The sequence below is a fragment of the Hylobates moloch genome, unplaced genomic scaffold, assembly GCF_009828535.3.
Source record: "Hylobates moloch isolate HMO894 unplaced genomic scaffold, HMol_V3 SCAFFOLD_2, whole genome shotgun sequence".
Lineage (NCBI taxonomy): Eukaryota > Metazoa > Chordata > Mammalia > Primates > Hylobatidae > Hylobates > Hylobates moloch.
Window position 1 is genome coordinate 77,041,115 of NW_026652277.1, and position 26,312 is coordinate 77,067,426.

The window sequence follows — 26,312 nt, forward strand, 5'->3', positions numbered from 1 at the left end:
ATGTACATATATACTATACGTATAGTATATATACATATATACTATACGTATAGTATATATACATATATACTAGTATATATACATATATACTATACGTATATGTATATATATATACACACACATACCATGGAATACTACTCATTCATAAAAATGAATGAAATCATGCATTTTGCATCAACATGGATGGAACTAGAAGCCATTATCCTAAGTGAAATAATTCAGACAGAAAGCCAAATACCACGTTCTCACAAATGGGAACTAAACAATGGGTACAGGACATGTAAAATGGAATAACTGACCTGGAAGACTCCAAAAGGTAGGAAGTCGAAGGGGATGAGTGATGAAAAATTACCTGTTGGGTACAATGTACACTATTTGAGTGATGGGTACACTAAAATCCCAGAGTGATGGGTACACTAAAATCCCAGACTTTGCCACTACACAATATATCCATGTAACAAAACTGTACTTGTACCCCCTAAATTTATAAAAATAAATAAATAAAGGTACCTTAAAGATAGCATAAACAGGGGCCAAGCACAATGGCTCACGCCTGTAATCCCAACACTTTGGGAGGCCAAGGCGGGCAGATCACAAGGTCAGGAGTTCGACCCCAGCCTGGCCAATACTGTGAAATCCTGTCTCTACTAAAAATACAAAAATTAGCTGGGCGTGGTGGTGGACATCTGTAATTCCAGCCACTCAGGAGGCTGAGGCAGGAGAATCGCTTGAACCCAGGAGGCGGAGGTTGCGGTGAGCCAAGATAGCACCACTGCACTCCATCCTGGGTGACAGAGAGGCTGAGACTCTGTCTCAAAAAAAAAAAAAAAATCATGAACAGACAAATTGTGGTTTCAGCACATAAAACCAACAAATTTACATAAATGATTCCTATGAGTCGATAAAAAGTAACCCAATAGAAAAATTGTAAAAGCATATGAAGAGGCATCACACAGAAGAAACATAAATGGTGCCCAAACTTATGAGTGCTCAGAGTAATACATATTAAAACCATTAAAAAATATTTCATACCCGGTAGTTTGAATTAACACGTAGTAAAACTATACATGTGATATAAATCCAGATAGAATATATGTATATGTATTTATGTGTATATGTACACATAGATATGCATATACACACAAACATGTGGACACAGACCTCTATGTGTACCTAATATATGCTAGGGAATTAATACATAACTCAAGAGAGAATGCAATCAGTGTGGGGCACCAAAGGCCTACTTGCCAAGGTAGTTAGCTCCCAAGAACTGTACTAGTCACCTCGTCAAGAATAACTGAGCTGGGAGGTGACATGGGGAGAATGAGCAAGAGGGGGATTGTTGTTCAATTCAAAACTTTATAGAATTAGAAACATGGCATTTAACATACAGATAAAATGAGTTATTCATCATGCCTCATTTTCCTTGCCAGTAAATATCTTCTAAGGACCAATTATATATATTACATACTGATCCATATAATTGCACACATACCCTACTTTCCATGATGTGTCTGATCCTACACCAACAAACTACAAAATATCAACTAAAAATAAGAAACTTATAAGTCATCAATCAGATAACATTCAACATGATTATACTTTAGAAATATATACCACACAGCTGCATTTTCAGTGATTTGATTTCATTTTCCCTATGTATCGGAATTTGCATTAGTCCGTTCTCACACTGCTGTAAAAAACTACCTGAGACTGGGTAATTTATGAAGAGAAGAGGTTTAATTGACTCACAGTACCTCAGGCTTAACAGCAAGTGTGACTCGGAGGCCTCAGGAAACTTACAGTCACGGCAGAAGGGGAAGGGGAAACAGGTACCATCTTCACATGGTGGAGAAGGAAAGAGAGAGGGCAAGGGGGAAAAAATGCCATACACTTTTAAACCATCAGCTCTCATGAGAACTCACTCATGATGAAGAGATCAGCATGGGGAAACTGTCCCCAGGATCCAATCACCTTCCACCAGGTCGCTCCCCCAACACCTAGGGATTACAATTTGTCCTGATATTTGCGTAGGGACACAAAGACAAGCTATATCTGCCTATAAAACCAAAACTTCTAATTTCTGTAATAGAATTATTCCCAAATAAGACAGAAATATTTTCCACATATGTGTAATCTTGGGGATATACACAATAAGAAAATTTCCCATGTATTACAACTCTTAATATTTGAGATGGTTAAAGTTAAATGGGTGTCTGGACTTCTTTATTGTTTTGATGCAACAATTTTAACTGTTAGACCTCCAGTCCCAATATGACATAAAATTTATTTAAAATTTAGAACTGAGGCAAAATAAGATTGGAAGCATGTCCATTAAAAGAAAGGTAGGGACAATGGCCATTCGAAAGTTATGTAAGGAAAATATGAAGTTCTTAAGTTATACCCATTATTAAATGTTCTAAACTTGGTAAAATTATTTGTTAACTTACAGACTATTTTATGATAAAGATATACATGATTTCTGTGTGGAACACATAAACCCAAAGGCTTATGGCTCTTTTAATCAGTTTTGATTCTAACTCAGCAATTTTCTTGTTTTATAAATATGCTAGTTTCTCAAATACTTTTTGAACCAGTTACAAATTTCTACTTGTTTCCTCATCTATTAATAAATTGAATGAAATCTTTGCCATGTCTTTGTTTTATATTTCCATGAGAGTTATAATTTTACTCTTTTGAAAATTATATTTTTACAAAGACCAAGTTTGTCAAGGACTGTGGTCTTCTACCTGAGTCTGTTGTATTATGTCAGGTAGTCTTCTTCCACCACTAAGTTCTCAAGATGTCTGGATAAACTGTTTTCCCTTGATCTGGGCTCATTTTGAGTAGGTGGACTTAATACCAAGTATTTTTAAAGCATCTATATGTAAGGCATTGGGAAAAGAGTAATAGGCCATATGTCATACCCAGAGGGAACTTAAAGTCTTAAAAGAAGCAAAGATATTTAAGGCATAACTTATTTTTAGATGACTCAACTTGTTGATAGTACAAATTTTAAAATATAATAATTTGGAACTATAAAGATACACTACTATGATATCCTGCTCTAGGAAAAAGCATTGATTGACTGCCCCACCGGATCCATCACCATGTTTTCAATAATGCCTCACCTCCCTCCAGGTTTCTCCCAGTTGATAATTGAGCATGGTTGAGGATACTAGTGTAGGGCCATTACTGCAGTATGTGGAAATCCCCTAACAGGAAACTTTTGTTAAAGGACTTCCCAGCAGGCTTACAACACTTTCTTTGGAATGATGCCACAGTCTAAGACTTCCCACTCGTTTCTTCTCACATGTATCATGCCTGAAATGTGGTCTGGAAGCTCACACTGCCTATTTATCTTCTTCACAAACATTCCTCCCAATAAGTTGCTGGTGCATATAATCCTGTCTTGACTCTGCTTCTTCAAGTACTTAAATTGGCAGGAAACTGAGCTGCAATTTTCCTGACTTCAAAGGCTTTGTTTCTGTCCCTATACAGTTACACCTTTCTGGAAGGGAGGTTGTGTTATAACAGTATCCCATTAATTATTTCTGAAGAAAAGAAGCTACCATTAAAGACAGAAAAAATGGTAATTTCACAGTAGCTTAATATGGTCAATGTCAATATGATTCTGACTTAATGAATAATTGCTAAGCAAGACATTGATTGACCATTACGTAGAGAACACCTCAGAGATTTTGTTCTGATGTGGACCGCTGAAAATTTGGTACTGTGTCATTCAACCATAAAATTCACTGCTATGGTCTGAATGTTTGACTTGCTCCAAATTTCATTTTGAAACCTAATCTTCATTATGGTGGTATTAAGAAATTTAGGAAGTGATTAGGTATGGGGGCTCTGTCTTCATGAATGAGATCAGTAACCTTATAAAAGAGATTTCAGGGAGCTTCTTGCCCCTTCTGATTAGACAGATCCAGTGAGAGGTGCCATTTCTGAAATGGAGTAAGCGTTCACTGGACATCAAATCTGCTGGCACCTGAATCTTGAATTTCCCAGCCTCCAGAACTATAAGCAATACATTTTTATTTTTAAAAAATTACCCAAACTAAGGCTGTTTCTTTTTTCAGAGAGAGAGTCTCATCATGCTGCTCAGGCTGGCCTCAAACTCCTGGGCTCAAATGATCCTTCCACCTCAGGCTCACAACTAGCTGGGACTACATGTACATTCCATCACACCTGACTTAAGGTATTTTGTCGTAACCGTGGAAATGGACAAAGACATTGACTATCTTAATGTATTTAGTTGGGGTTCTGAATAGTTCTCCATCTTCTTATCCTCCTTTCATATACTCTAAGTTCAAAAGACATTCAGCAGCTTGAACAAAGTAAAATGAAAGTAGGTAATAACAACACCTTTCTTTCTATTGATTGTAGAAAAGAGAAAAGGCCAGATTGACAAAGAATTGCAGAGACCAAGTCAAGTCGCAGACAGGAAAAGCAGTGCGAACATTTCAACATTTCTGGCACCATCAATCACTGAAAATATGTTATCAGAACAAGGTCATATTTAACTGACAATGCTATAACCGTAATAGGTTGTTTAGGTAGGGGAACCAGTGTATCAGCTAATATAGCCATTACCACTCATTTTCAGATTTCAAGGGAAAAAATACCAGGAAACCAGGGCACAAATTTATTTTGCAATCAGTTTTTCTTCCTGAATGTAATTTTAGTCTCCTAATTTAACCAGTTGAAATTCTTCTTTACTATTAGTAAATTTAAGATAGTTTGTTAAATGTGAAATCTATATTCCATAAAAATATGGAACATTTCTCCAAATAGGGTTTTCCCCTACAGTAAAATCTGTATTATTATTATTATTATTTAAATCAACAAGTTGAGTGGTATGAAAAGTGAGTACACTGGAAACAGGAAAGGCATAACTTGACTTCTATACCACTGGTATAACTGTAGCAAGGAACCCTACAGAAACTGAATTATACCATTTTAAATTATGAAATGGAGCTAGCATACTGAAATATACTTTCAAGCTGGCAGTCTAGAAATTACCCTATATATTCTCCTTAGCTATCTGTCAAGCACCCACACATAATTCTGTAGAAACAAGTAATAGTAGTTTGGATTTAATGAGTACTTAAGGTTAGATGTTAAAGTATAGAGCCAAGCTTTACTCCCTGAGACATCCGTTTGCATACAAAAATTTCAGCAGGGGCTTAGTTATTACCTGGTTGAAATGAGATAGGAATTCTGCATTCTGGTCTCGGAAGTTCAACAAATGTCAAACAGATTGGTGACACTCAAGGTCCTGATAGCTGGGAAGAATAACCAGAGACTCTGAGAAGAAAATAGAAAACCAGAGATAATTGACTGGACGTGCAAATGCCAAGACTGAAACACTTTGGAGAAATAGCGTTAGATAATTTTGCTTTAAAATACTGACCTTGACATAGTGAAGCTGTATCAGCAGGAGTCAGGGGTCAGCAGAATAAGGTGACCCAATAAGGCCTTAAGAGGCCAAGACAGCCCAGGTTTCAGCATGGCTTTCAATGGATTTCAATAACATCACTGCTTCCACAGTGAAACCTTGTGGCTGCCCAAAGGCTCCCATCCTCAAAGACGTACCTGTACCTATGTGTGTTCTGTCTTGCCAGGCAGAGAACAGAAAATAAGCCACAGAAAAGACTGAGTCATAAAAAAGTGTAAAATCCCTGAAATTGTTCATAAATAAAGTTGCGGGAGATAAATATAGCCAGAAAGTGGGAAATTTTAAAGAAAATTTTAAGTACAAACATGAAAGGTAATTCTGTAAAACAAACTTGTTCAAAATCTTAAATCCCTTTTGTTCCCTTCACCTGTCGTATGTTTTGTTTCAAGATTAATATTACCTTGCTGAAAAAAATGTGAACCTTTGTTTCACTTCTTCACCCACTTTTTATTGTAATATGCTAGTGTCTCATTTTATTCATTTGCAATTTCTTTCATTTGTCCATTACTAACAACAAAACAATCCTTGCCATTACAAATTGAAAAAAGATTATTGATGTCATAAATATTTCATAACACCTAGTACATGCTTTGCAAACATAGGCATGCAGATAGCTAAATTTTATATTTCTTATTAAGTAGATCAACATTAGATTTTATATTGGGAGCTCGTTAATTTGAATATTGATAATTCTGATGTTCTATGTTCAGTGTCTCAATCGTTCAACCTCTAAAATCATAGAACTATTTCCCATTTCCATTTTCCATCCTCATAGGTATGTTTTTAGAACTAATGAGATAACATTTATAATCTGAGGGACTAGATTACTTTCTTTCTCAAGATATTAGTGTGCAATTTAGTGCTTATGAAGAAGCAATTTATTGAATGGCACCCTAGTGGTATAAGAAATATTTCAAGGACTATTCCATTTCGAGAAAGTGAAAAATTGGTGGATTCTGCTTAGCAGAGCTCGACAAAATGTGTAAGTTAAAAAGTTTTCAATGATTTAAAAAACAAAAACAAAAACGAATCAGGGTTGTGTACAGTGGCTGATACCTGTAATCCCAGCAATTTGGCAGGTCGAGGCAGGTGGATCACCTGAGTTCAGGAGTTCCAGACCAGCCTGGCCAACATGATGAAATCCAGTCTCTACAAAAACGCAAAAATTAGCCAGGCGTCGTGGCGCACTCCTGCAGTCTCAGCTGCTCAGGATGCTGAGGCAGGACAATCGCTTGAACCCAGGAGGCAGAGGTTGCAGTGAGCCAAGATCGCGCCACTGCACTCCAGCCTGTGTGACAGAGTGTGACTCTGTGTCAATAAATAAATAAACAAGCAAAACTGATCAGCATGCCTTCTGTCATATTTTTCTTGATTTTATATTTTCCTAATTAGTTTTCATTTCTCCTGAAGACAAATGTTTCCTTTTACTTAACTCATAATTTTTCCTGTACTCTTCATCTTTCTCAAATGTTTTCATTATTAATATTATCCTGTGAAAAATGTCAGTTTTTAAGTTTTACATTTAACTCATTCTGGTTTTTATATCTTACTGCTTCATCTCATCCATTTATCATTTTTTCTCAAATGCCCACTATTACTATAAAATGCAGACATATGTATATTTTTAAAAATATTTAATATGAGAAAAGATTTTAAATACAGAACCATGACTAAACACATATTATTCATTGAGAATATTTGAAAACCAAAAAGAATAAATTTTCTCAATGAAAATTATCATGATGACAAATTTTCACTTGCCTGTGCCACAAACACCCTGGGGCACTTAGGGTTTATATTGTGATTATTTACTGTGAATCTTCTTAGTTTTTATTTTAAAATTCTTTGTTTATCTATGCAACATATTTTCAATCTTCATTTTAAAAAGCAGAAAAAAAATAGGAAAAAGAAAGAGCCATGTATTTTATTTAGTTGAATAATTGTAATAAGAAAAAGAACTATACTGGCTCTGCTGCATGGTGGCAAAGGAATAGGGTGTATGAAATAATGTGTCTGGAGTTGGTGGGTTCTTGGTCTCACTCGCTTCAAGAATGAAGCCGTGGACCCTCTTGGTGAGTGTTACAGCTCTTAAGGCAGCACGTCTGGAGTTGTTTGTTCCTTCTGATGTTCGGATATGTTCAGAGTTTCTTCCTCCTGGTGGGTTCCTGGTCTCGCTGGCTCAGGAGTGAAGCTGGAGACTTTCGCGGTGAGTGTTACAGCTCATAAAAGCAGCATGGACCCGGAGAGTGAGCAGTAGCAACATTTATTGCAAAGAGCAAAAGAACAAAGCTTCCACACTGTGGAAGGGGACCCGAGCGTGTTGCCACTGCTGGCTCGGGCAGCCTGCTTTTATTCTCTTATCTGGCCCCACCCGCATCCCGCTGATTGGTAGAGCGGAGTGGTCTGTTTTGACAGGGCACTGATTGGTGCGTTTACCATCCCTGAGCCAGACATAAAGGTTCTCCACGTCCCCATCAGATCAATTAGATACAGAGTGTGGACACAAAGGTTCTCCAAGGCCCCAGCAGAGCAGCTAGATACAGAGTGTCGATTGGTGCATTCACAGACCCTGAGCTAGACAGAGGGTGCTGATTGGTGTATTTACAATCCCTGAGCTAGACATAAAGGTTCTCCACGTCTCCACCAGACTCAGGAGCCCAGCTGGCTTCACTCAGTGGATCTCGCACCGGGGCTGCAGGTGGAGCTGCCTGCCAGTCCCGCGCGTGCGCTCGCACTCCTCAGCCCTTGGGTGGTTAATGGGACTGGGCGCCGTGGAGCAGAGGGCGGTGCTCGTCAGGGACGCTCCGGCCGCACAGGAGCCCATGGAGGAAGTGGGAGGCTCAGGCATGACGGCTGCAGGTCCCGAGTCTTGCCCGGCGGGAAGACAGGTAAGGTCCGGTGAGAAATCGAGCGCAGCGCCGGTGGGTCGGCACTGCTGGGGGACCCGGTACACCCTCCGCAGCCGCTGGCCCGGGTGCTAAGCCTCTCACGGCCCGGGGCCGGCAGGGCCGACCGGCTGCTCTGAGTGAGGGGCCCGCCAAGCCCACGCCCACCCGGAACTCCAGCTGGCCCGCGAGTGCCGCGCACAGCCCCGGTTTCCGCTCGCGCCTCTCCCTCCACACTCCCCGCAAGCTGAGGGAGCGGCTCCCGCCTTGGCCAGCCCGGAAACGGGCCCCCACGGTGCAGCGGTGGCTGAAGGGCTCCTCAAGTGCCACCAAAGTGGGAGCCCGGGCATAGGAGGTGCCGAGAACAAGCGAGGGCCGTGAGGACTGCCAGCATGCTGTCACCTCTCAATAATACAATTCTGAAATAATTTTTAATGACTAACATGTACAATTAAATTATTAGAAAGGATACTATTAGCTGTCACATGAAATTTGGGAGCAAGAAGTTCTTTGCAAACCAGAAAATGGAAAATAGAAATTTCATATCTAAGAGCAAAAAATTATTGACAATGCCAATCTACTTAAGCTGATTTAATGTAATAAGTATTTGGATAAAGTTCAATAAATACAAAATTCCTAGGAGTCAGAATTAAACACACCTCAGAAGATCTACTAGCACCTCAGAGATGTTGGTGTTTGTATTTTTCACTCAACAGAGTTTCATTGCTTAGTGTGTTAACTCTAAAAAGGGGAAATGTAATTCCAGAATACCAAAAGAAAGGTAAAGAAGAGACTAATTATTCAATTGTTTTAGGGCTGGAATAATGCTTTCTATTTTCTCTAGCCTTCATAAATGCCTTCAAAAAGAGGTGTTTACAAAATATTCAATGAATGGATAAATACATAATTCTATCACTAACCTTGCGTAAAAGTAACAACTTTCTTTAAAGGCCCCCAGTGTTTACCTAAACACCGTAAAACAGATTTATTTCTGCATATATTACTCAACTCTAAATTGTGCTCATATGCTTCTTAGATTGAAATTGGACCCTGGTTTTCTGTTTTTAAAATAAGCCAAATTAGTTGTGCACATATAAATGTTTCAACTCTTCCACAAGTTTTACAAGCAATGTGGACCTGCATAACGTTCCCATGAAGACTTTTAGACCAATGAAATAAGAGAGGGAATTAACAACTTTGAATAAACGTGAAATTTATATGCCTATATTTGGGTAGAAATGCCTAATTGTTTTATTATTCTCCTACTGAGATATCCTTTATCCACGGAAGGCAGTAAAGCACAGTAGTTAAGATTGCAGGCTCCAGACTCAACGCTTGGATTTGTGCCTAGCTTCTCAACAAACTACAACCTATAAAGTCTCAATTTACACATGAATAAAATGTATGTGATGATAGTTCCCATTCCATAAATGCATTGTGTTAAATGAGATAATAAAGGTAAAATATTTTATCTAGCACATAGTAAGTGCTTAAAAATTAACTGATAATTATAACTATCCATCTGCTGTATTTGAGGCAGCAAAGTTAGAATATATAATAAAAGATAAACTTTGCTTGTTTTAGAATAAAATGTTGCAGTTGAAAACATGCAGTTCTGTTTTTACTATGTTCAGTTTCTCTGCCTCCATATCTTATATCTTTCCCCCATTTTAGTTTGACATTTTTGGTGGTTGTATTTTTTAATTTTGAGGGGACAGAAAATTGATAATTAAATTCACTTATTTTTAAATTCATTCACTCATTATTCTAACCAGCTTTCTTTCTAAACATATTTATAGCATTTTATAATTAGAATACACATACAATAAAAGCAGTGTTTAGATACAAAAGTATTTTTAAAAATTTACTCTTAAGTATGAAAATCAGAATTGCAATTGCTAAAAAGTGTTGCTTTCTTTTCCCTTAATTCCAGTAGAAGAGGTTGTCAATTACTGACTCTCATTTGAAACTTTCTTTCTCTTTTTCATTTTAATTTTTAATTCTTTTTTTTTTTTTTTTGTAGAGATGAGGGGGTGTCTCACTTTGCTGCACAGACTGGTCTTGAACTCCTCACTTCAAGCAATCTTCCCATTGTGGCCTCCCAAAATGCTGAGACTACAGGTATGAGCCACCGTGCTCACCCCTTCTTGTTTTTTATGCCTAAGCAGTGATGAGATGAGCCCATGTAATACAATGTTTAGGAAAAAAAAAAAAAAAACAGACTATATTGGTGGGGCACTCAGTACAGAAAAAAACGATTGTGCTGCCCTCCAGTAATTGATGCAAATGTTTGAGAGATAAAAAAAAAAAAGAGTCCATTTTTTTTTTTTTTTTAATTATACTTCAGGTTTTAGGGTACATGTGCACAATGTGCAGGTTTGTTACATATGTATCCATGTGCCATGTTGATTTCCTGCACCCATTAACTCGTCATTTAGCATTAGGTATATCTCCTAATGCTGTCCCTCCCCCCTCCGCCAACCCCACAACAGTCCCCGGAGTGTGATGTTCCCCTTCCTGTGTCCATGAGTTCTCATTGTTCAGTTCCCACCTATGAGTGAGAACATGTGGTGTTTGGTTTTTTGTCCTTGCGATAGTTTACTGAGAATGATGTTTTCCAGTTTCATCCATGTCCCTACAAAGGACATGAACTCATCAATTTTATGGCTGCATAGTATTCCATGGTGTATATGTGCCACATTTTCTTAATCCAGTCTATCGTTGTTGGACATTTGGCTTGGTTCCAACTCTTTGCTATTGTGAATAGTGCCGCAATAAACATACGTGTGCATGTGTCTTTATAGCAGCATGATTTATAGTGCTTTGGGTATATACCCAGTAATGGGATGGCTGGGTCAAATGGTATTTCTAGTTCTAGATCCCCGAGGAATTGCCACACTGACTTCCACAATGGTTGAACTAGTTTACAGTCCCACCAACAGTGTAAAAGTGTTCCTATGTCTCCACATCCTCTCCAGCACCTGTTGTTTCCTGACTTTTTAATGATGGCCATTCTAACTGGTGTGAGATGGTATCTCACTGTGGTTTTGATTTGCATTTCTCTGATGGCCAGTGATGATGAGCATTTCTTCATGTGTTTTTTGGCTGCATAAATGTCTTCTTTTGAGAAGTGTCTGTTCATGTCCTTTGCCCACTTTTTGATGGGGTTGTTTGTTTTTTTCTTGTAAATTTGTTTGAGTTCATTGTAGATTCTGGATATTAGCCCTTTGTCAGATGAGTAAGTTGCAAAAATTTTCTCCCATTCTGTAGGTTGCCTGTTCACTCCGATGGTAGTTTCTTTTGCTGTGCAGAAGCTCTTTAATTAGATCCCATTTGTCAATTTTGGCTTTTGTTGCCATTGCTTTTGGTGTTTTAGACATGAAGTCCTTGCCCACGCCTATGTCCTGAATGGTATTGCCTAGGTTTTCTTGTAGGATTTTAATGGTTTTAGGTTTAACATTTAAGTCTTTAATCCATCTTGAATTAATTTTTGTATAAGGTGTAAGGAAGGGATCCAGTTTCAGCTTTCTACATATGGCTAGCCAGTTTTCCCAGCACCATTTATTAAATAGGGAATCCTTTCCCCATTTCTTGTTTTTGTCAGGTTTGTCAAAGATCAGATGGTTGTAGATATGCGGCATCATTTCTGAGGGCTGTGTTCTGTTCCATTGATCTATGTCTCTGTTGTGGTACCAGTACCATGCTGTTTTGGTTACTGTAGCCTTGTAGTATAGTTTGAAGTCAGGTAGCATAATGCCTCTGAGCCAAGAGTCCATTTTTTATTACTTTCTATATTTTATATTTTTCATGATTGTGTGCATGACTTTCAGGGAATAATAGCCATGTCTACCTGAGTTTTACAAAAATTACAGAGAAAAGCCTTAAGACGTCACTAGGTAGGTAGATACTCCTCTATATCTACAAACAGTTCTGTGATATGTAATTGTTAAAAGGTATAGAATATGTTGCCCTCTAGTGATTCATATGAACATAGAAAAAGTCATGTAGACTGTCTCAGCTATCCAGATCTGTATATGGATTTCTTATGTCATCATGCAAAATCTGTATACTGTTTTCCATTATTTCATTATTTAGATTCTTTAATAGCCTTGGTGTTACATTTTGGTTTATTATTGCACAAGTCCAAGTCAAACTCTGTTCTCTATTCTTTATAAAAACAAGCAAGCAAAAACAAACCTTAACAAAATGTAATAATATGTGAAATTCTTAAATGAGAAAAAGAAATATTTCACTTTATTTTAGTTACTTGTAACTATATTTTTGTGGAGTGCTTTTAACCAAAGAAGTCATTAATCTAAATGTGTGTCTATTAAAAGTTAATCAACTTTTCTTAACTTAGTATTTACTGAATATAAGAAGTGACAAGTGAAATTGAATACATCATGAAAAGGTCTAAAATAATACATACTGGTAATATACAGTTACTATATCTAGCAGAATTGCCAGAGATGTTTGCTAAACGCATCTTTGTCCCCAAATCTGACTCAGGATATCTGGGAATGATAACAAGTAGGGTACATTTTTATTTGGTTCCCAAGGGATTCTTGACCATTTCAAATACTGCCCTGCTCTGGGCCTTTCCAATGCCTTTTCACGTCATCTCACATTTCCCTTTGCTAGGTTAGTATTTCCTGTCTTTAGACATCACAGTTTTTTATGTATGGCCTTCAAGTGAAAATACTTTGAACATATAATTTTATCACCGTTCATGATTTTTCTTAGGCAACATTGTCTCTTAGAATTTTATCTTAATTTTATGTAACAATTTAGGCTCTACGTTAGTGAGATTTCATTCAAAGTAATTAGGTTTCTAAAGAAACAGGAGGGCTTCTTAACTTACAGTGTATCACAAAGAAAAAATGTTCTACCATATCAAGCTATTGAAGATAATATTTATAAAGATTTAAAAGTTATAATTATTTCTTGGTTGGCACTAGAGAAATGAAAGATGCAAAATATTTCAGGGTAAAGTTTCATTTAAAATTATTTCAATAGTATCTACTTTTATGTTTGATAAATTATTTTGAAAGCATGATTGATAAAGTTGCTGACCTACAAAAATCAAAGCCTAACAAATATTTACTTGTCATTTAAATTAGGAATAAAATGCTGTAAGAAACCTGTAAAACCTTAGTTTTAGATAAGAGCTTACTAAAATCAGAGCCGGAATTAAATACTGTATTTGGAAATTGTTAAGGTGAAATAAAAAAAGAAAAATGAATCATATTTCCCATGGCATTGTTGCCAGTTTTCCTATGATGGTCTTAAAATATCTTCTATTATAAAATAACATAGTAAGAGGAAACATTTTAAAACCAAGTCTAAAATTTAACTTGAAATTCCCATTCTATACATGGGAAATTATAAAGTACTGAAGGTATCTTGTGACTGAATAAGCTTGGCAATTTTGTCTCAAAGTGAGGCTCCATCTGCGGATGCTAAAACAAGCCATTTATGACATTTATAAGCAATTAATTCGATGAAAACCTAATCATTTACGTTAGAAGCTAGTAAACCAATAAACCATAGCTAATCTTACTAAAATGTTGTTTTCTCACACTGCTCATGCAAAAATCAACACAACTAGCAGAAGCAGTCCTCATTATAAACTCCAGTAGGACAGTTTTGTTAGCACCTCCTAACTTTCTTACTACACACCCTCAGGCCCTCTGAAAGACCAGTTTACTCTCTTTCCCTCACATCATAACACAAACATACTGAATACCTGCTAAGTATGGGAGAACTCTGCATGACTCTGCAGTAGATACCAAGGTAATACATATATTAGCCTCAGGTCCTCAAAAAATTTTCAACCTCAGATGAGAAGTGACAAAATAAAAGACCTAAATATAATAGAAAACCAAAAAATAAAGAGTACTGAGAAGGAGAAAATAATATTTTTGATAGTTTGAAAAGAGGCGTATCACCATTTTGTTAAAATGATTAGAGATGATTCCATAAAAAGATAACATTTGAATGAATTGACAAAGAATAATTGGATATTGACAACTAGAGATATAGAGAAAGCTTTCAGGATGTTCTTGAGAAACATCAATATAGTTACGGAGTCAGGAATGTGAGGGAAGGGCCCAGGAAAAGTATTCTAGTTTGTTCCTTTAAGTCTTAGTGTTGTGGGTTTACTTCCCTCGCTTTACTTCATGCCTTTGTTTGCTTGTACTGCTATAACAACAACAAAAAAAACACGAAAAAGAAACAACAACAACAAAAAAAATGGAGACTGGGTAATTTATAAAGAACTGAGCTTTAATTTCTCATGGTTCTAAAGGCTGGGAAGTCAAAGATCAAGGTGCTGACATGTTTGGTGTCTGGTGAGAGCTGCTCTGCTTCCAAGATAGCAATTTGAAAGCTGCTCCCTCTGCAGGGAGTTAAGCTGTATCTTCACATGGCCGAGATCTCATGAAACACCTCCTAAAAGAGGTTTCACCTCCCAACGTTGTTGCATTGGCTATTAAGTTTGCAACACATGAATTTTGGGAGACACATTCAGACCATAACACTTGACATCTGGTACCTGTACGGTCTCTTGATTTACCCACTTTGGTTCCTTCTCAGTATTTATTACTCTTCTTTTGCTCCTTTGATGTTGGAGCTCCCCAGAGCTCTCTGATCCTGTGTGTTCAATGTATATTATCTCCATCTATAATTTCAATTATTTATGGTTTCACCTACTGTCTATATGATCCTGTTTACCAACTCTAAATCTTTAAACCTCAAAAACGATAAGTATCCAGAGTAGATACTGGGCTGTGCCATTGAGATCCCTCTTTGAGGACTGAGGAACTAATTCACCCAGCTGCTTGGAGTGTTGTAGCTCTCATCTAAATTCTTTCCAAGAATTACATTCATTAGAAAAAAATCTGCTTTGTCCCAAGTCATACTTGTTCCCTGGGGAAGCCTGCCTCCAACAACTTCTGAATACAGAAATACAAAGGTCTATCTTATTATTGGCAATATTGGACAATTCCAAAGAGCCATTCCAAATCCAGAGCTTTCCTGAGATGGGGTAAGGTCTATTTTGAAAATGTACCTCAGTTCGATAACTCCAACTGCATAACTTTACTTCCTTCAACCCCTTAGTATATGTTGATCCCAAGGGTATTCCCTGATAATTTGTCTGCATGCAAACCTTCACCTCAGAGTCCACATTGGAGAGAATCTGACCTTTTGCAATGTCTCATTGTACTAGATCCCCTTCTACTTCGATAACATAAGGGCTTATTAAAATTAAGATACTAAAAATTAAGCTCGTTATCTATTTCCCTAAAATATTCTTACCCATTTGTTTTGTTTTTGAATATTATGTACCATACATGCCAGTGGTGCCATCCTCATGTATACCCTTGTTTTTAAAACATCTACTTTATCTACAGTCTGAAAGGGGCTGTCCTACGTACTCCAAGGACTGACATTAATTCAACCAGGAGTAGTCACCCGATTCAATCAATCAGGAATTTGAGATAGAACATAAGACAGAGACACTGGGTTCATCGAATACTGTTTGGCTCTAGAGTGTAAGTAACATTGGAGACAGATTTTATTTCACACCAAGCCCAAATCAAAAAACATCTAACTTTATAGAAGAGACAATAATATAAACCTTGCTGAAGAAGCCAGACTACAAAGAGAACAATAAAATAAATTGGTGGAGGAAACATAAATGAGAACGCACTTAACCTAAGAAATAGTGATGGGTAAGATAGAAGCCTGATTAAAGCTCCTCTGTATGCAGACTTACTTTTTAGAAATTGGTTTTCTAAAATTACCCTGAAACCTTACAATACATTTCCCATCAAATAAAGCATTATAAGACATATCCCCTGCTTGGTAAACAGCACCACAATCTATCCATTTGTTTCAATCAGAAATCTGAGAGGGATTGAGGCCCTTTACTTATAACCCAGAGCAGAATAGCTGAAAAAAAAAAAAATCCTTACATTTTTGTTGCCACTGTTCTGTCTCTTTCTCTCAAATCCTACTACAACTACCTAAGCTCAGAATTTTCCTATTCTTTATCTGACAGTACAAGTACACTGCCTAAGATTCTGATTCTAGCCCTGACCTTCTCCAATTCATCCTTCATATTTATGAGTGTTTTCACTTACATAGTAATCTGATGGTGTCATTCCCTTATTATAATAAAAGAAATTCTTTCAACTTCGTCTCTGAGATAAAACACAAACTGCTGTTAATAGTTTACAATGCACTTTCTTATGTGGCTCTATCCTGCCTGCCTAGCAACATCTCCTATTACAAAGATTGCTTGAATTTCTAATCCACCATTAGCCATTCCATAGTTTCAAAAACTTGCCATACTTTCTCAAGTTTTCCTTCCTTGTGCATTCTTCCCACTGCTCAGAACATTCTCCATCATGCTTGTGGAAAACTTCTATTTATCCTTAATCTGTCCAATTAAATGTTATTTCATTTTTTTAGCCAACTAGGAATCGTGCTGACCTTTTAGTCACTGCTGCCTCTGCACATAGCACAGTACGATAAGTATAGCAGATCTATATCTTGTTTTATGAATTAACTGAAGCATCTTTTGCGTCATGTAGACAGATTTGGGTATTGATTTTTATTTTGCAGCTTTTTGTGCATAATTCCATTATTGCAATTAATTTATTGCATTGTCATTTTTATCTGCATAACTCTCTTGAACAAGAATGAAAATGTTTTGAGGATACAGTCCATAAACTTTCATATTGACAAATGTTCCCCAGGAACTAACAAAGTATTTGGCATACTTAACTCAGAAATATTTGCCACATGAATGAGTGAATGCTCATAGGGTAGCAATAGAAGATAAGGCTCCACATTTTGACAAAGCTTTTAGCTCTCAATAGGAAGGCAAAACTTCTGAGCAATAAAATCTCAAAATTCCTTCTTTAGAAGAACAGAAACAATGTGCATGGGTTAAGGGTGAGAATTTCCCCTGAAACCAGATTGTATGAAGAAGTGTGGACCACCACAACAAGCTATGTTTACAGAAAGCAGTCTGTTCATTCAGGAGGAGGGAGTGAAAGACACTGCATTATCAGCAGCTGTGCTGCTAAACAGGGGGCCAGGAGTAAGGAAATGCTAAAAGAATGTCCTCTCACACTCAGTGCTGCTCCATGAAAATTGTTCCTGCAAGCTGGAAGTAGAGTTCTGATTCCTCCTTCTCTAACCAACTCCCACAACCCTCCTTCCCCCACATAAACAACACCTTCTACAAACAACAGGCTCAAGAGGAAATAAAGAATCAGCAATGATAAAAAAGGAAAAGGCAAAGAATCTATGCAAAACATTGCAAAAAGAATAAAAGAAGCAGGCAAAACAAGAGGCAGATGAAGACAACATAGAAAAAAATAGTTCAAAAACATTGTGATGACGTCAAACTTAATGAAACAACCAATTTCATAAGAGCTCAAAAGGGAAGCATACCAGCTCAGGAAGAGTATAATAAGAAAAAAATCAGAATGTGAGCTAGAGAAAATTTAAAAAAAAACTAGATAAAGAAAATTACCACAGAAAAACCATATTAGCTGCAGCAGAAACACACAGCTTGAAACAGTATGTTTCAAACCCAGAAACAAATAGTTTTAAATGTAATTTAAAAATATATTTTAATAGGAAGAAAAATAAGCAGACAATATTATGGATTCCATATTAAAGATTTCTCAGAAAGTCAAATAAAAAAGTGAATAGATAAAATGTATTCTGGAAATCAGATTACAAAATAAACAAAAGTGAATGGCGAGTTAAGAAATCTAATTTGAAAAAAAGTGTTACTTCTATCTTAGTTGCAGGCTGGAATGTTCTGAAATGCTATTTTCTTCATTGCAAAGGATATGAAGCATGGTTCCTCCCTAAGGATTCTTACCACATAGGAGTGACACTAAAATAATTTTACTATACAGTTATTTATAAGCCTAAAGAAGGCAGTATGGAATGGCAGCCAATGGTCTTACCCACAAGACTATGAGAATGTATTGTTATAATGCCCAGTGGACCTGGCAGTGTCTGAAATTACATAGGTAAACAATAAATGTTAACTTTCAACTATGCTGAGGGAGTGCTTTTAATTTTGCTAGTGTATATGCAATACATGTACACTTAAATATATGTAAATATGTAATGTCCATGTGTCCATGATTGCATTTTGATACAGAGTATTGGTTAATGACGTTGATTGCAAGCAACAGAATCATTATGATTAATTTAAGCAGAATAATAATTTATTAAATGATTTAGCCAACTCATAGAATCATTGAGGTCTGGAAAAAGATTCTGGAGGTAAGCCTTACAGAGATATAATCACACTCTAGAATTTGTGTAGCAAAGAAACTGTTGGCCCCGGTCGGTGGCTCACGCCTTTAATCCCAGCACTTTGGGAGGCCGAGGCAGGCGGATCACGAGGTCAGGAGATGGAGACCATCCTGGCTATGGTGAAACCCTGTCTCTACTAAAAATACAAAAAATTAGCTGTGGGCTTGGTGGCGAGTGCCTGTGGTCTCAGCTACTCAGGAGGCTGAGGCAGGAGAATGGCGTGAACCTGGGAGACGGAGCTTCCAGTGAGCCGAGATCGCGCCACTGCACTCCAGCCTGGGAGACAGAGCAAGACTCCATCTCAACAACAACAACAAAAAAAAATTGTTTGTACAGATTAAGGTCTCCCTATGTTGCCCAGGCCGGTCTTGAACTCCTGGGCTCAAGCGATCCTCCCACCTCCGCCTTCCAAAGTGCAGGGATTACTGGCCTGAGCCACTGCACCCAGCCAAGGTGCTTGAGCACTTTCTAATGTTGAGAATTCACCACATATAGAAAGGCAATAAAAAAATAGTAGCCAGTGTTTGACAAGTGTCCACTATATGCATGCATACCCATCCTCTAGTTTTCTCCTAATGTTATGTTAATAACTAACTCACAGGGTTGCTGTAAATATTACAATATATTTTATATGTAGTCTTTAGAAGTGTGCTCTGCACATAAATACTACCTAATTGTTTACTATCTTTCTTTCCATCTGCTTCCTTTTCTTTCTTTTCGCTTGGATAAAGTAAACAGGTCAACGTTAATGCTGTTATTAAGAAAAATATTGAATGAGAATTATAATTGAGGTTTTCTAACCTGCTGCATCTTATAGATCATCTTCAGCTTTATGTCCATTTGGCATTGGTTTCTCTTTAAATTGTTGACATCAAAATCTAACAATGAGCCAAACAGTGTTTCAGAATGAGGCAAATTCAACTTTCTTTTTCTTACCAGATGCTTACAGAAACTCTAGACAAATGTTTTATTATAGTTTATTGGAAAATAAAACTCTATACTGAGAGTATAAAAGTCCTCTCATTTCTACCAGACAAACAACAACAACAACAACAACAAAAACCCACAAAACAAACACAAAGTCCTAATTCAATTAAGGTTCTCATCAAACACTACTCCAGGCACAGTGTAACTAACATGCTTTGGAACTTGAGAGTAGGGGTTACCCTGCTGTCATAAATACTAGCATTGCTACTCTGAGCAGTTATCTAACTCTCCATCTCAGTGTGCTTGAGGGTAAAATTTGATTCATAAAACCTTGCAGATAAATAAAAATGCAGACAATATATGATACTCACAGAGTGGCTGACTTCGTGACCTCTTTTATCAAAAGCATAATGACATTGGTTTCATGTACTGTTATTTTCATAATATTCTACACCACTATTTGCTTCATGAAGTTCATTAGAATTATTTCAGATGTTACTGCAGAGAAATATCATCTCTAGAAAAGTCAACAGTATTTAAAGAAATGGTCAGAGCTTCCACAAGTAAGAATTCAATAGCAAACTGTCTTGCTAAGTGGCAATGACAAACCATAAGTTCATAGAGTCAGGAGGGACCTTCAAATGTGTCACAAATCCTCCACTTTTCACAAATGATGATTCAGAAGATAGAGTTTTTACAAGTATAAACCTTAGACTAAACTCCAGATCCACAATTTTCACAATAGTGTTATTTCCATTCTTACTCTCTAGATTTTTGTTATAAATCAGGGAGAATCTCAGATAGAATCGTTTTTCCCTTACTTTGTATTCAGGCATACCTCTGAAACATTTGGGATTGATTCCAGGCCACAGCAACAAAGCAAATTTGCAATAGAATCACACGAACTTTTTGGTTTTCTAACACATATGAAAGTTATGTTTACATTATATTATAGCCTATTAAGTATGCAATAGAATTATGTCTACAAAATGTACAGGGCTTAATTTAAAAAGTAGTTGATTGCTAAAAAATGCTAACTGTCACCTGGGCCTTCAGCGAGTTAATCTTTTTGCTGGTGGAGTGTCGTGCCTCAGTATTGACGGCTGCTGACTGATCAGGGTAGTAGTTGCTAGAGGCTGGGGTGACTGTGGCAATTTCTTAACATAAAATAACAAGTTTGCCACATCAATTGATTCTTCCTTTCATGAAAGATTTCTCTACAGCATGCAATGCTGTTTTATGGCATCGTGTCCACAGTAGAACTTCTTTCAAAATTAGAATCAAGCCTCTCAAATTCTGCTATTGCTTTACCAACTAAATTTATGTAATATTCTGAGTTCTTTATTGTCATTTCAAAAATGCTTATAGCATCTTCACCATTAATGATTCTATCTCAAGACTTCACTTTCTCTGCTTTTCCATAAGAAGCAACTCCTCAACTGTTCGTTTTATTATGAAATTGCAGCAGTTCAGTCACGTCTTCAGGCTACACTTTTAGTTCTCATTCTCCTGCTATTTCCACATCTGCAGTTACTCCACTGGGCCTTGACTCCCTCAAAGTCATCCAAGATGTTTGGAACTTCTTCCAAACTGCTATTAATTGTTGATATTTTGACCTTCTTTCATGAATTATGAATGTTTTTAATGACATCTATAATATTGAATCTTTCCAGAATATTTTTCCTTACCTAGATTCATGAGGGAATCACTATTTATGACACCTATAGTCTTCCGAAATGTATTTCCTAAATAAGACTTGAAAGTTTAAATGACTCTTTGATCCATGGGCTGCAGAATGAGTACTGTGTTAGCAGGCATGAAAATAACATTAATCTCCTTGCAAATCTCCATCAAGGCTCTTGGGTGATCAGGTGCATTGCCAATGAACAGTGATGTTTTAAAAGGAATCTTTTATTCCTGAATAGTAGGTCTTAACAGTGAACTTAAAATACACAGTAGACTATGTTATAAATAGATGTGCTGTCATCCAGGTTTTGTTATTCCAGGCATAGGCGGAGTATATTTACTATAATTATGAAAAGCTTTAAGGTTTTCAGAATGGTAAATGAACATTGGCTTCAACTTAAAGATACTAGCTGCACCAGTCCTATGAAGAGAGTCAGCCTGTCCTTTGAAGCTTTGAAGCCACGCATTGACTTCTCCTCTCCAGCTATAAAAATCCTAGATAGCATCTTCTTCCAATAGAAGCATATTTTGTCTACGTTGACAACCTGTTGTGAAGTGTCACCACTTTCAACTATCTTAGCTCAGTCTGTATACGTTGCTGCAGTTTCTACATCATACTTGCTGCCTCACCATACACTTTTGTGTTCTGGAAACAGCTTCTTTCCTTAAACCTCATAAACTAACCTCTGCTAGCTTTCAACTTTTCATCTATCTTGGCGTTCATGAAATTGAAGAGAGTTGGGATCTTGCTCTGGATTAGGCTTTGGCTTAAGAAAATGTGTGGCTGGTTTGACCTTCTATCTATACCACTCAAACTTTCTCCATATCAGCAATGAGGCCATTTTATTTACCATTTATGTGTTCACTGAAATGCCACTTTTAATTTCCTTAAAAAACTTCTTTGCATTTACAACTTAGCTAACTGTTGGTGCAAGAGGCCCAGATTTTTGCCTGTTTCTTGTTGTGACATACCTTTTTCATTACGTTTAATCATTTCTAGCTTTTAATGTAATGTGAGATACATGTGACTCTTCCTTTCAATTGAACAGTTGGCCATCGTAAGGTTATTAATTGGCCTAACTTGAATATGGTTGTGTCTCAGGGAATAAGGAAGCCCTGGAAAAGGGAGAGAGATGGGGAAGTTGGTCAATGGTGAAGTCAGAACACACACACAATCTTTACTGATTAACTTTGCCATCTTGAATGGGTGTGGTTTGTGATGTCCCAAAAACTATGATGACAATAACAAAGACCACTGATCCAGGATCACCATAACAGATATAATAATGAAAACATTTTAAATATTGTGATAATTGGGAAAATGTGACATAGAGACAAAAAGTGAGCACATGCTGCTGGAAAAATGGTGCTGATAGGCTTACTCAATGCAGGGTTGTCACAAACCTATTTGAAAAAATACACTCCATGCTGCACAGTAAAGCGAAGCACAACAAAATGATGCATGACAGTAGTCTATGCACACATTTTCCAGGGCTTTATTGAAATTCTGTACATGCCTGCAGTTAGAAAGAAACAAAGTAGTGTGATTCTTAAGCTTACCAACCAATAGTTAATATAACACGGTTAAAGAAAAACAATAATGCAAACCGAATTTCATTAATTACAACATTGAGGGAAGATGTAAGATAACCTGTTACAAATTCTCTTCTAAAAATTCTCATAACTAATTTTATTAAATATGATTGTGAATGTATTAACAGTAAATATATTTTCAAATATGTTTTGTACTTTAACTTGTGACATTTTAACTCTAGACCTTTTAATCTTACTTACACATTTCCCTATTGTAAAGTTTCACAACATTTACATTAATTATATTGTTTCTACCTCCACATATGCTAACATATGTGCTAGAAGATCACATGCTTTAGAGACTTATAGTAACTTCATTTTGAATGAGTAGTACCAACTAAAAAACTCCTTGATGGAGTAGAGTAATAAATGCATATACAAAAAATTATATGTTTCCTTTCTTTTAAGGCACAAATATACCCACAGGTGTTCCTGAACTTTTATTTACTTTTGAATGAAGAACAGAAAATGCACTAAATGTTTCCTCTAAGCAAAAATTTAATTCAATAAGATAAAGATACATGGCTTAGAAGATGACAATAGATATATAACCAAAAATTATTGATAATAATGATAATCTTTTACCCTTCAAAACTGGATATACTATGTGAATTTTTAAAACATCTATTTCATAAATAAAAATGACCTATAAGAATATCTGTTTGGTTAGGTATATACTGACCATAAATAAGTATTACAGTGAAAAAATAAAGTAGTTCGGTATTACACTAATTTACCATAAAGTTAGGGTCATTAGAAATTCCTTTGCAATTTTGGGGAAAAATACTTATTGCTTATATATCCTAACATGCATAGAATTGTGGTATAATATTGATACAGTATTTATATTTACCTAATCCACAAAAGATCTTTTGCTGTCTGGCCATGTTATATGTAACAAGAAGGCATCCTTCATATGTATAAAAAACTTACAATACTAAGCTAGCACTTACTCAATTATTTATAAGTACCCATTTCTCCTTTGTGTTGGAGGAAAAAAGTCTTGCATTTATTTTGACAAGAAGGCCTATCATTTTCATTTGTTCAAAAGAAAAGCCATTATAATCTGACACTGAAATCAAGGGCACTTCCATCAGGACAGGTTTGAAAATTTACTTCCGAGTTGCAACATCAGTGCATAATTTCTGTTTCTTTTCAATTTGGCATACACTATGCTAAAATGTTGACCTCTGCTTCTTTGAATCCTATGAAATATTTCTCTGATTTTATTATTTCCTTCCCATTTCCTTTAAAGACAATGCCATTTTAAGACAATTGTCTTACTTTTCCTTAAAACTTGGTCTTTTCAGTCTTTCTTTCTTTCCTTATTCCTCTTTCTTCTTTCTTACTCATTTGTTTATTCATTCCCAAAAATATCATACTTTTTCTGTACTGCAGCACCAAAACTATGGTAGATGCTCAGAATGGGTGTGGTTGGTAGGAGAAAAAGAGCTTAGCCTTATAGCTTAGAGTCTTCTCAGGGTACAGAAAGGTAAGCACACATCACTAACCTATGATACGGCTGGAATACTACTGTGTGCAATGGGAGCTCACAGGGTTTCTTAACTCAGATGCAAGTGTGTTTCAGGGGCCTGGGGTGTTATGCAATACACATCAGCTGAAATAACATTTAAATGGATCATTGAAGCATGAAGGAGGGTTCAGTAAAGAAATGAACAAACAATATCCAGAAGAGATAAATTATTATTTGTGACTACTCAAAGGTGAGAGACAACATAGTGTATTGGATTAACAAATAGAAATAGAAAATAACACATAGAAAATAAATACTTCAGAAAGGCTAAAGAGGCTCATATGATTAAGGATCAAGAATGGGGCTGGTGTTGGATTTGCTGCTTGGAGTGAGTATTGGTGTGAAATGAGACAGGAGGCACAGTAGGGTCAGATCAATATGGGATGCTGTAAAATATATTAAAAGATATGCTTTTATACAAAGAAAAGTGAGCGTCCATTTTGCCCTTTATGCAGGAGCCATAAAATGATGACACTCATGTGTACAACCCTGAGAACAGTTCCTTTAACCTATGTCTCCTTCTCAAAACTCTCTTTAACTCTGCATCCTTACATCCACTATCCTAAGAAACTATCTTACTGGCAAGCCCCACACACATCTCTGTATTAACATGTCCAGATGTGTCTTCATCTTTCTCATACCACAAAACCCACTCTTTCTTGTGTACTAAACTCCATACCTTAGGGAAGACAATAATCTTTCACATACATACCAAAGTCAGAAAAATGAAAGTGCTCTTTAACATTTGCATTTCTCTTAGCCTCACACTTAATCACTTGTTAAGTGCTATTAATTTTGCTTCCTTAAAGTATTAAAAAAAGTGTCCACTCTTTATTATCTCAACAGCAATTACTTTTAGGTAAGAACATGAGTATTTTTTCACGTTGGTTATCCCAATAGCCTCTAACTGATGTCCGTGTCTTTTGACTTTTCTTGCGTTAGTGCATCCTTCACATTCCCACAGAGTAACCCTTCAAAAAAAAGTAAACCAAATTGTGCCAGGTCAGAATCATGGTTAAGCAAGCTGTCTCTTGAATCAGATGGTCTGGCTTCTAGGACTGTGTAAACATTTTAAGTCTCTCTCTTTATAGATAGGTAGGTAGATAGATATATCTACATATATATATATATAGAGAGAGAGAGAGAGATAAATGATAGATAGATAGATAGATAGATAGATAGATAGATAGATAGATAGATATGCAAAATAGAAAAAAAACACCCAGTAGCAACTACTTTATAAAACTAATTAAATGAGGCAATATATGTAAAGTTCTTCTTATAGAGCCTGGAACATATTATTACTCTCAAGACCACTTAAAATAGTTCAACTGTTTTCATTTACAGACCAAAACTATGGTATATGAGGTACTTCATAATTTCAAAATAGTCTCATTAGACTCTATTCCCACATGGGCTGCAGCAATGCAAACAGATGACAGCTCTCTAAATACACCGTGCTTGTTTCTACCTGTGTGCCTTCACATACAGTTCTCTGTGCTTGGATTAAAATACATCCCTGCTCTCCTTCTCTTCCTGGTTGACTTCTAATTATCCTTATTTATTCAGATTAGGAATCACCATTTCTAAGCAGCCTACCATACATCTCCATCATAGCCCAAGGAGAACAGGTACCTCTCCACTGGAGTTCCATAGACCCCTATCATAGAACTTATCACACTGCAGCCATGTATTATGGTTTCCAGTCTGTGATCTTGATACTCAGCAGAGTTACTGACGTATAACAAGTGTTTTATAAATGCTCATGAAAGAAAGGCAGGAAGGAAGTACAGACTGCGTCTTTCATCATGTAAGTAACTCATTGTTTAAGAAGCTGTTTCTGCTGATCATGTGCCAGGTCTCCCTG

General features: G+C 36.6%; 1 long non-coding RNA gene across 1 annotated transcript in view; it reads left to right on the top strand.

Moving 5' to 3' along the window:
• LOC131382526 (uncharacterized) overlaps positions 1-26,312 on the top strand; it is a 270,620-nt gene that overhangs the window by 74,285 nt on the left and 170,023 nt on the right. The window contains exon 3 of the long non-coding RNA XR_009212072.1: positions 10,379-10,476. This is a non-coding gene — a long non-coding RNA (uncharacterized LOC131382526). The remainder of the gene's footprint in view (positions 1-10,378; positions 10,477-26,312) is intronic.